Source organism: Anomaloglossus baeobatrachus, unplaced genomic scaffold (assembly GCF_048569485.1).
Source record: "Anomaloglossus baeobatrachus isolate aAnoBae1 unplaced genomic scaffold, aAnoBae1.hap1 Scaffold_271, whole genome shotgun sequence".
NCBI classification, from domain to species: Eukaryota; Metazoa; Chordata; class Amphibia; order Anura; family Aromobatidae; genus Anomaloglossus; species Anomaloglossus baeobatrachus.
The window spans coordinates 257,167-268,139 of record NW_027442217.1 but is presented as its reverse complement, the minus strand read 5'-3'; the positions used below and the strand labels follow the sequence as shown (position 1 = coordinate 268,139).

The window sequence follows — 10,973 nt, the reverse complement described above, 5'->3', positions numbered from 1 at the left end:
ATAAACGCACCCGCCTGTCAACTGAAAATGCTGACAGGCTGACTCTGATCAAGATGAACAAGGGTTGGATTGGGCCAGACTTCACCACACCACCAGCAAATGAGAGCGGAATTTAAAGTTTGTAACGGGAATTTGCCATGTACCTCCAGTCACCCATGGGTACACACTTCTGGACTTTGGATAATCGCTGGACTGCTCCTCCTTCTCCTCATGCGCCACCATGATGACCGTTACAAGAGTTAGGCCTTTGTTTCAGGTATACCCCCAGTGGTAATTTTTTTCGCCCATTCTTTGCAGAATGGACATTACAACGACAGGAGACCCGCTCCTTTGCAATGGGAACAATGTTTTGAGGCCCTCATGCACGTCTCTATGCAGGGACAACGTGGAGCCTCCCAATTTTTGGCTGCCCTGCCAAAGGGCTATACTATAATACACCCACTTCCTGACAATGGACACTTAATGTTTTGAGGCCCTCATGCACGTCCCTATCCAGGGACAACGTGGAGCCTCCCAATTTTTGGCTGCCCTGCCAAAGGGCTATACTACAAAAGACCCACTTCCTGACAATGGACACTTAATGTTTTGAGGCCCTCATGCACGTCTCTATCCAGGGACAACGTGGAGCCTCCCAATTTTTGGCTGCCCTGCCTAAGGGCTATACTATAATACACCCACTTCCTGACAATGGACACTTAATGTTTTGAGGCCCTCATGCACGTCTCTATCCAGGGACAACGTGGAGCCTCCCAATTTTTGGCTGCCCTGCCAAAGGGCTATACTACAAAAGACCCACTTCCTGACAATGGACACTTAATGTTTTGAGGCCCTCATGCACGTCTCTATCCAGGGACAACGTGGAGCCTCCCAATTTTTGGCTGCCCTGCCTAAGGGCTATACTATAATACACCCACTTCCTGACAATGGACACTTAATGTTTTGAGGCCCTCATGCACGTCTCTATCCAGGGACAACGTGGAGCCTCCCAATTTTTGGCTGCCCTGCCAAAGGGCTATACTATAATACACCCACTTCCTGACAATGGACACTTAATGTTTTGAGGCCCTCATGCACGTCTCTATCCAGGGACAACGTGGAGCCTCCCAATTTTTGGCTGCCCTGCCAAAGGGCTATACTACAAAAGACCCACTTCCTTCCAATGGGCACTTCAGGTTTACAGGCCCTCATGCACGTCTCTATCCAGGGACAACGTGGAGCCTCCCAATTTTTGGCTGCCCTGCCTAAGGGCTATACTATAATACACCCACTTCCTGACAATGGACACTTAATGTTTTGAGGCCCTCATGCATGTCTCTATCCAGGGACAACGTGGAGCCTCCCAATTTTTGGCTGCCCTGCCAAAGGGCTATACTACAAAAGACCCACTTCCTTCCAATGGGCACTTCAGGTTTACAGGCCCTCATGCACGTCTCTATCCAGGGACAACGTGGAGCCTCCCAATTTTTGGCTGCCCTGCCAAAGGGCTATACTACAAAAGACCCACTTCCTTCCAATGGGCACTTCAGGTTTACAGGCCCTCATGCACGTCTCTATCCAGGGACAACGTAGAGCCTCCCAATTTTTGGCTGCCCTGCCTAAGGGCTATACTATAATACACCCACTTCCTGACACTGGACACTTAATGTTTTGAGGCCCTCATGCACGTCTCTATCCAGGGACAACGTGGAGCCTCCCAATTTTTGGCTGCCCTGCCTAAGGGCTATACTACAATAGACCCACTTCCTTACAATGGGCACTTCAGGTTTACAGGCCATCATGCACGTCTGTATGCAGGGGCATTGGTGAACCTCACAATTTTGGACTGCCCTGGCAAAGGAAAATACTACAAAGACTCAGTTCCTCAAAATGGGCACATTAGACTCAGAGGCCTTTATGTACGTCTCTTCTCAGGGACATCGGAGTGCCACACAATGTTTTACGTAAAATCTTTCATGTATTGATCTCAAAAAGTAACATACATTAGCTCTATCTCACTATTGGGTATGTGCCCTTAACATTTCCGCTATGAAAAATCATTTTGGTGTCATTTTGGAAGGTTTTCTGGTGAGTCCGTAAAAATGGCGTAAAACGTGGACAAAATTATTCACAGCTGTGACTTTTGAGTGATAAATGCTTCAAGGGGTCTTCCCCATGCTGTTGCCATGTCATTTGAGCACTCTTCGGAGACTTTTGTGCCATTTTTAGGGTTTCTACATGCTGCCGGTGGTCATTTCACAAAAATACTCGGGTCTCCCATAGGATAACATTGGGCTCGGTGCTCGGGCCGAGTACACGAGTATCTTGGGAGGCTCGGCCCGAGCTTCGAGCACCCGAGCTTTTTAGTACTCGCTCATCACTACTAATAAACCTAAAAAATAAAAATAAATTGAATAAAAATCATGAATGTTGTGTTATAACAGGAAATTCGGTGTAAGAATGAATATCCGGGATGAGAGTTCAGCGAATGAGTTATAGAAATTGTTACAAAAAGGAGTGTGTACGGTTTATGCGTAAATTTTCAGAATGCGTACATGAAAATTATATGTATGTGAGAATGTCCCCCATGCTTTGTAAAAAGTTATTTATGAAAATGTAAATAAAATATATAAAAATGCCTAATTATTTATAATTTATGAGAAAGATATATATGTATGGAAGAATGTTATAAGGTGTCCAAGAACCATAAAGAAAAAGGGTGCATATATAATGTTAGAGGTCTAGAGTTCCACCAGGCTATATCACCCCTAAAGAAATAGAAAGAAGACCTTACTACCTGTGTACCCCAAAAAAAGCTATATTTCTTAGCCAGGATTATGGTGGAGATATGCACAAGTGAAATAAGAATATAAAGTAATACAATAAGATTATAAAACCAATATGTGTGCATTCATGCACCACCCGGTACGCTACCCTTGCCAAATTGTTCACTCTAGATCCCCACACGATCCATGAAGCCGTTCCCCCGGTCACACCGCCTGCTGCCGGTTCCCACTCATCCCTGGGGGAGTTAGGCGAGTGGTATCGAGAGCTACATGTCGGCACTGATGATACCCCCATACACCACAAGGAAGGGGTATACCGGGTGGTACAGGAGTATGAGCGGGTTTTTAGCAAGCACCCTCTAGATTTTGGGCAGATTAAAGGGGTTCAACACCACATCCCTACCGGTACACACTCCCCTATTAAAGAGAGATACAGGCCTATTCCCCCTGCGCACTACCAATGCGCCAAAGACATGTTGAGGAACATGAAGGAGGCAGAGGTTATTAGGGACAGCTGTAGTCCCTGGGCCGCTCCGTTGGTGCTGGTTAAGAAGAAGGATGGCACCATGCGGATGTGTGTGGATTACCGGAAGATTAACCAGATAACGCATAAGGATGCTTACCCTCTGCCCCGCATCAAAGAGTCCCTGGCCTCGCTGAGAACCGCTAACTACTTCTCCACCCTTGACCTCACCAGCGGGTACTGGCAGGTGGCCGTGGCACCGGAAGACCGAGAGAAGACTGCCTATGGGACCGTTTTGCTGTACTTGGATGATGTGATTGTGTACTCACAGACGTATGAAGCCCACCTGGAGCACCTAGCCGAGGTGTTCGCGTCCCTTGCCAAGTATGGGATGAAGTTGAAGCCCTCAAAGTGTCATCTGCTGAAACCCAGAGTGCAGTACCTAGGACATGTGGTTGGTGCGGAAGGTGTCGCCCCCAACCCCGAGAAGATCACCGCCATCCAAGACTGGCCGAGACCGACCACAGTGAGGGAAGTGAGGCAGTTTCTGGGCCTGGTGGGATATTACCGTCGCTTCATTAAGGGGTACACAAAGATGGCTGCCCCCATGCAAGACCTCCTCGTAGGACAGACCAAGGGTGGTAGATCCCTAGTAGCCCCATTGGTGTGGGAAGAAAAGCATGAGGAATCCTTCCGCCAGCTGAGAACAGCCCTGACCGGAGAGGAAATCCTAGCGTACCCTGACTACAGCCGCCCATTCATCCTCTACACCGACGCCAGCAATGTGGGCTTGGGGGCTGTTCTATCCCAGGTCCAAGACAGAAGGGAAAAGGTAATAGCTTATGCTAGCCGAAAACTCCGACCGACTGAGAGGAACCCTGAGAACTACATCTCCTTCAAGCTTGAGCTCTTGGCACTGGTGTGGGCTATCACCGAGCGTTTCCGCCATTACCTGGCAGCAGCCAAGTTCACCGCGTACACAGACAATAACCTGCTGACCCATCTAGATACGGCCAAGCTGGGCGCGTTGGAGCAGCGGTGGGTGACCAGGTTAGCCAACTACGATTTCACCATCAAGTACCGGGCCGGCCGTACCAACGTCAATGCCAATGCACTCTCCCGGATGCCCCACCTGTCGGAAGAGGGGCCAGAGGATGATGACCTCGAAGAGATCGAGTTGCCTGCATTTCACCGGCCATTCACTGAGAAGGTGCACGTCTACCAACAACGGGTGAACCTGGATCCGCTGCCCCGACAGGACTGGCAGGAAGCTCAGGACCAGGCACCTGCTGTCCGCCTGGTCAAGACTCTAGTGGAACAGGGTTCTGCTGGGATAGACCCTGCTGCCCCTGCCGAAGCCCAACGTCTGTGGCAAGAACGGACCCGGCTATACCTACACCAGGGGAAGTTGTATCGCGAGCTGATTAATCCAAAGACTCACGAGAAGATCCGCCAGCTGGTGATTCCCCAGGCTAAAGTGCCCACCGTCCTGCAAGCATACCATGATGGTGCAGTGCACTTCGGGTGGAAGAAGCTAGAGATGTTGTTAAGAGAGCGGTTCTATTGGAGTGGAATGCGGGAATCTGTGGAGGCCTGGTGCCGAGAATGTGGCCCTTGCGCATTGAGAAGGAAGGACGAGGCCAGCCAGAAGGCACCCCTACACCCGATCATTACACACCAACCGCTGGAGCTGGTTCCCCTTGACCATGTAAAGCTCACCCCCAGCCGAAGTGGGTACACCTACGCTCTGACCATCGTAGACCACTACTCGAGGTTCCTGGTGGTTGTCCCAGTTAAGGACTTAACCGGCCGCACCGCTGCTAAGGCTTTCCAGGCTTATTTCTGTTGACCGCATTGGTACCCGGAGAGGGTGCTTACCGACCAGGGTCCGGCCTTTGAAGCAGAGGTATTCCAGGAATTCTGCCAGTTGTACGGCTGCAAGAAAATCCGGACCACGCCTTACCACGCCCAAACCAATGGCATTTGTGAAAAGATGAACCACTTGGTCCTGGGCCTCCTCAAGACGTTACCACTGGAAGAGCGGAACCTGTGGCTGGAGAAGCTACCTGACCTGGTCGATATGTACAACAACATCCCTTCCAGCTCTACGAAATGCACTCCAGCATACCTGATGAGAGCTCGTCCCGGCCGGCTACCAGTGGATCTGGAAATGGGCTTGGAAGCTTCAGAAGCACTCCTGTCGACAGCTGAATGGGACACTCGGCGGAGGACACAGTACCGACAGGTCCAGGAGTATGTTGAAAAGAACTTGTGCCGGAGTCGGGGACAACAGGAGCAGTGCTTCAACAAGAAGGCGCCTGCCGGTTCCTTCCAACCTGGGGATGTAGTGCTGAAGCGGAAAAGAAGGGCCCACAAGCTGGATGATCAATGGGAAAAAACCCCGTATGTAGTCCAGCCCACAGGATGGGAGAATGGGAAGGCCTACCAGATCAGCCGTGACCAGGGGGGGACTTTGGCCACGGTTTCCCGAGACCACCTGAAGAAGTGCCCACCAGCATTGAGAGTAGCGGATGAGGCTCCAGTTCCCAGTCCAGTGGAGAAGGAAAAAGAGGTAATCCACACCATGATGGGTGATTTTCCAGCAGACTGGCCTACACAGAACGGTGCGGTGATCCTTCCAGTGATACTGTTCCCACAACCCGTGGATGAAGAAATGATGGAAATGGTTAACCGCGAGCCAGTGCCCAGGGATGTACCTGTACCCAGCTCCCCTACGCCTCCGCCTGCCCCACATGATAGCAGGGAGGAGGAACTTGCTGTTCCCTCTGCCCAACTGCCTGTCACCACTGACACCGGACCCCGAAGGTCCACTCGCTCCAACCTAGGTAGACCCCCACTTAGGTACAGGGAAACTACTCTTTAAAAGGGGGGGGCTTTATGTGTTGAGTGTACCAGTTTGAAAGTTTTAAATGATAAGTAAAGATGATCAACCTCTATAAATCACTTGTAAGGCTACATCTGGAATATGGGAACCAGTTTTGGGCTCCACATTTTAAAAAGGACATTCAGAAGTTAGAGTCAGTTCAAAGGTGGGCAACTAGACTACTACAAGGAATGGAAGGCCTCCCATATGATGACAAGTTGAAAAAGTTATTAAGTGATTATTGGCTGCAATGGGGCTTTCTGGCTGGTGCCAGCCTCTCTTCTTAGCACACAGGAACCACAATCCCTACACCATGCTTCAATGGATTCTCTCATCCCAGCCCAGTAAAACTACATATTTTACACAGTCATAAGCAGCCCATGGGCATTCACCTGCATTCAAACCAATAACAGCTCATAGACCAGACAATCCATCTACCACTGGACCAAAGACAGGAAGTTAAATCCACTGCCTGCGGTAACCAACTTAATCCTATAGGCTACTCACACAACAAACCCAACAGAAAGGAAAAAAACATGGCTTCGATTATCCATCCAATGAAAACGCATAACCATAACATGTTTGGTCCAGTGGTAGATTGATTGTTTGGTCTATGAGCTGTTATGGGTTTTAATCCAGGTGAATGCCCATGGGCTGCTTATAACTGTGTGAAATATGTAGTTTTACTGGGCTGGGATGAGAGAATCCATCGAAGCATGGTGTAGGGATTGTGGTTCCTGTGTGCTAAGAAGAAAGGCTGGCACCAGCCAGAAAGCCCCATTACAGCCAATAATCAACCGCTAGCCGCTGGAACTCGTTGCTCTAGATCATGTCAAACTCACACCAAGCAGGAATAGATACATTAGCCCACCATCCCACCCAAAGAGCAACTTCTGCTGCGCAGCTGGCTTTCTAGGCAGCAGCGCTATCGTGATGTCAGCGGGGGACATTGTGACAAGCCAGTGTTCCGTCACTTCATGTTGTGCACTGTTCAAACGGAAAATACATCAACAGGCAGACTACAGAAAAGCTTACTAACAAAGGTTAGAGAGGGGCTTTCTCAGAGGGCTTTTTACAGTTTGTCTATTCCCAATTAGCCGTTTAAGTATGCTTAATGAAAGTACTAATTCTTTCATAGGCCGCCCATTCTTAGTATTTGACGTTCCTTATATTGCGGTATCAGGCTTCGCAGCAGGTTGCAAAACATTCATCACCCATGACTGTCCCCAATTGGGCTCAGAAGCTAAATGTCTATCATGACCTCTCTTTTTGAAAGTCCAAGAGCAAGCAAACTCTTCCTCCAGGAGAGGGAGCCAACAGATCACTAAAGACATCATCATTGCTCAAAGAAAACACCGAAAAACAATGGAAGCTTTAATTGGAGTGGAATCTGATAGACAGCACCTGATGCCAAGTCTGCATCTTCTAACACCTGCAGTCACTGCAGCAGCTGAATCCAATGTGTCCAAAAGGGATCTATTCTATTCAATTGCAAATGATCTAGATAAGACTGAGAATAAGATACTGCACGGGACATAGCAGAGTTGGTCAAGTTGAGTGGAGATGAGTTTGCTATTTGGCACAGCTTTTGCATCAATAAAGCAAGTAAAAGGTGTGAAAGATAAAAAAAAGGGTGAAAGTGTGAAAAGTGAATTGGCCAAATTGAGGTGCATATAAAGTTTTTGCTTTCTTTCAATTCACTAATGGGGCTCATTTGAATCAGGTGAATTGAGTTCTGCTTTTGGAAACTGGGTTAAGAAGGGGTGCACCGGTCCTGGAGGTACTGCAATACCAGGTCAATGCGTGGAGTGGACAGAGCAAGATTTTTTCCATCTCCTTGTTCTAAAAATCCATTTAATATATGGTCCCCAGAGAGGGGACGTATCAGATATTAAACTGATAAGAACAGATTTAATTTTTTTTTTTTCTGTTTATCAGTAGGACTTCAAAATAACAAAGGTGATCGCCTCCCGTTGCCTGGGAACCGTCCAGGCACAAGAGGGCTATGTGTCACCAGAAGGCGCACACACTTCCTCAAGGCCGGCAGACGTGCAATCCCAGGCACCTTCCAGTACCGACCAAGGTAGCGTCCTCCGAAACTACACTTGATCTTAGCCAAAAGGCCGAGAAGCTATAACCCGAATTGGTTACGGCCTTGAGTGGCACCCTGGCCTATACCGGACACATCTTAGGGAGAGGGAGACAAACCCACGCCTACAGAAGACATTTTGTCACCCAAGCCAACCCTTGAAAAGGCTGTTTTGCAGAGCAAAAACAAGAAGAATGATGCTTTTTGCAGCCGCCGCCCACTGCAATTAATCTGAATAACTCCTCCTCCTCCAAGCACCTCCCCTCCCCCTTGCAGTCTTTCCAATTCATGATACAAAAAGACGGACGGACAGGACAGGACAGGACAGGCTGCCTGACTTTCCGTCACTGCCACCCTTTGCCATCCTTGCCCGTAGAAAGCCCTTTCATCATCCCCAAACCCTAATCTTTTCCCTTCCCTTCCCAGCTGCGTCTCACTCCCTTTCATTAGGAAGTGAGCGCAGCCTTTTCTCCGTTCTGCACATGCGCGACGTTAAACACAAATGCGCAGGCGTGCGTTCCATTAGCCTCACTGCATTCCACTCCCATACAGGAAGTGGGCGCAGCTATTACTACGGTCGCACATAAAAGAACCCACGGCCACCACTGCACACAGCTGACTCCACCACAGGACACCCACTTCTACACCAACGCAGGTAAGACAGGATCGGCACCTCTATGCTCCCGTTACAATCAGGCTCAGTCACCATGTGATAACGCTCTCAACTCTTTAGTTGCAGGCTCCCCTTGCTTCACCTCCACTGGCTGTGCTGCCATTTCCTCTCCCACCTGGAAGGTATACTTTATTCCACTATTTTCCTGTTTCTCTCTTCCCCCTTTTCCCATAACCTACTTTTATCTGCATTTGTGGGGTATCTATATGCTATTTACATCATAGTTTTATTCATTAATATGGAAGGGAAGAGTGCCCATGAGAGTGTTGAACTGCGGAGAGCAAGAGATTAAGCTGCTCCGATTTGCCACCATTGATAAGCTGTTCTCAGTAGATACACATGCTATCCAAACAGCAGCATCCACCATTGCTTCAGCCCACCCATTCAGTGACAGCTCACCAAGTCAGCCAGAGGAGTGGTGTAAGGAATTACACGTAGGCACTGACTCCACACCTTCACATCACAAGAAGGGGGTCTACAGGCTAGTGCAAGAATACGAGCAAGTCTTCAGCAAACATCCGCTAGACTTTTGAAGAATAAAAGGGGTCAAACACTACATCCCCACAAGTGCACACCCACCCATCAAAGAGAGATATAAGCCAAAACTACCTGCACATTACCAGTGTACCAAGGACATGTTGAGCAACATGAAGGAGGCTGGGGTTATCCGTGACAGTTGTAGCCTCTGGGCAGCTCCGTTGGTCCTGTTAAAGAAGAAGGACAGCACCACTCCCCTGTATTGAGGAATAGCTAGCTGCATTGAGAACTGCAAATTATTTTTCTACCCTTGATCTCACTAGTCGCTATTGGCAAGTGTCCGTTGCTGAGGCAGACCGGGAGAAGACCGCCTTTGCCACCCCGATGGGTCTCTGCGAGTTCAAAAGCATGCCCTTCGAGCTGTGCAATTTGCCAGGAACCTTCCAGAGGCTGATGGAATGCTGCTTGGGACACCGAAACTTTGAAACGGTACTGCTATACCTTTATGATGTTATTGTTTATTCTAAAGCAAACAAGATTTTAGGGTGTATAAAAAGGGAGATTAGATCCGGTGATCCCAACGTATTGTTAACCCTCTATAAATCACTTGTAAGGCCACATCTGGAATATGGGGTAAAGTCCTGAGCAGGTTGATAACCATTGGTTTGAGCATGGTAGGGTGTAGTGCGCATCTTCCTGCATCGGTAAAAGCTGCAGAAGTCCTTGAAGATTTCCGCTTCAAAGGCAGTGCCTTGATCTGTGAGGACTCTCTCTGAGTAGCCATGAGGTCTGCATAAGTGTGCTTGGAAGACCTTCGCTGCAGTATGGGCCATTAGATCTTTGACTTGTACCACAACCATAAATCTCGAGTAGTTGTCTACCATCGTAAGTGCATACGTGAGCTCGCCTCGATATTCTGCAACAAAACTCCCTTTTTCGATTTCAGTTTCAGCAAACACTCCTCTTCCTGTAGAAAATATTTATCATTACCTAAGACAGTCATTCTAATGCATGACAATATTAAGGCAATTTAGTTAAAACTTGTTTTAACTCACCTTTAAGGGGATTGATGTATTTCATGGTCAATCCAGGTTTGTCAGTGATGGCACTGACATAATGTATGGCGTCTTTTTCGGGCGTTATCCTTTGCCTTTTCATTGTGAAAATCCAGTTGCCTATATCAAAGCAAATTCTACTACTTGTAAAGTATGCAGAAAATGAAATGTAGAACATATAACATCAACTGCTTAGGAACGCATCATAGGTTAGTACTTAAAAGGATATTGTCATGTTCTAGTCATAATGCAAGCTGGACATTTTTCATGTTACCCTGTAATCGCCGGCCTGTTCTAATGCTCACAAGCCAAGATATAGGCTCAGCTGCTAAGGCTTCCCTCTGCCTTCTGAATGAAACTTGAATATGTCTGGCTCACTGTGGATATAGCAGGTGCTCAGAAAAAATAAGAGTCAATTCAATAGAAATAGCTCTGGCACACTATAGTGATCAATAACGTAAGAAAAGAACTCTTGGAATGCTGAAAATTCTTTATTTGTGCAAAAGGATAATTCATCCAACGTTTCGACCTTGTTTTTAGGTCTTTATCAAGGATAAAGTTATCTAAGAT

The 10,973-nt window shown here is 48.0% G+C and overlaps 1 pseudogene; it reads right to left on the bottom strand.

Moving 5' to 3' along the window:
* Positions 1–7,867: 7,867 nt before the first annotated feature.
* Positions 7,868–8,073, bottom strand: LOC142264801 (U2 spliceosomal RNA; annotated as a pseudogene).
* Between the last annotated feature and the right edge of the window lie 2,900 nt (positions 8,074–10,973).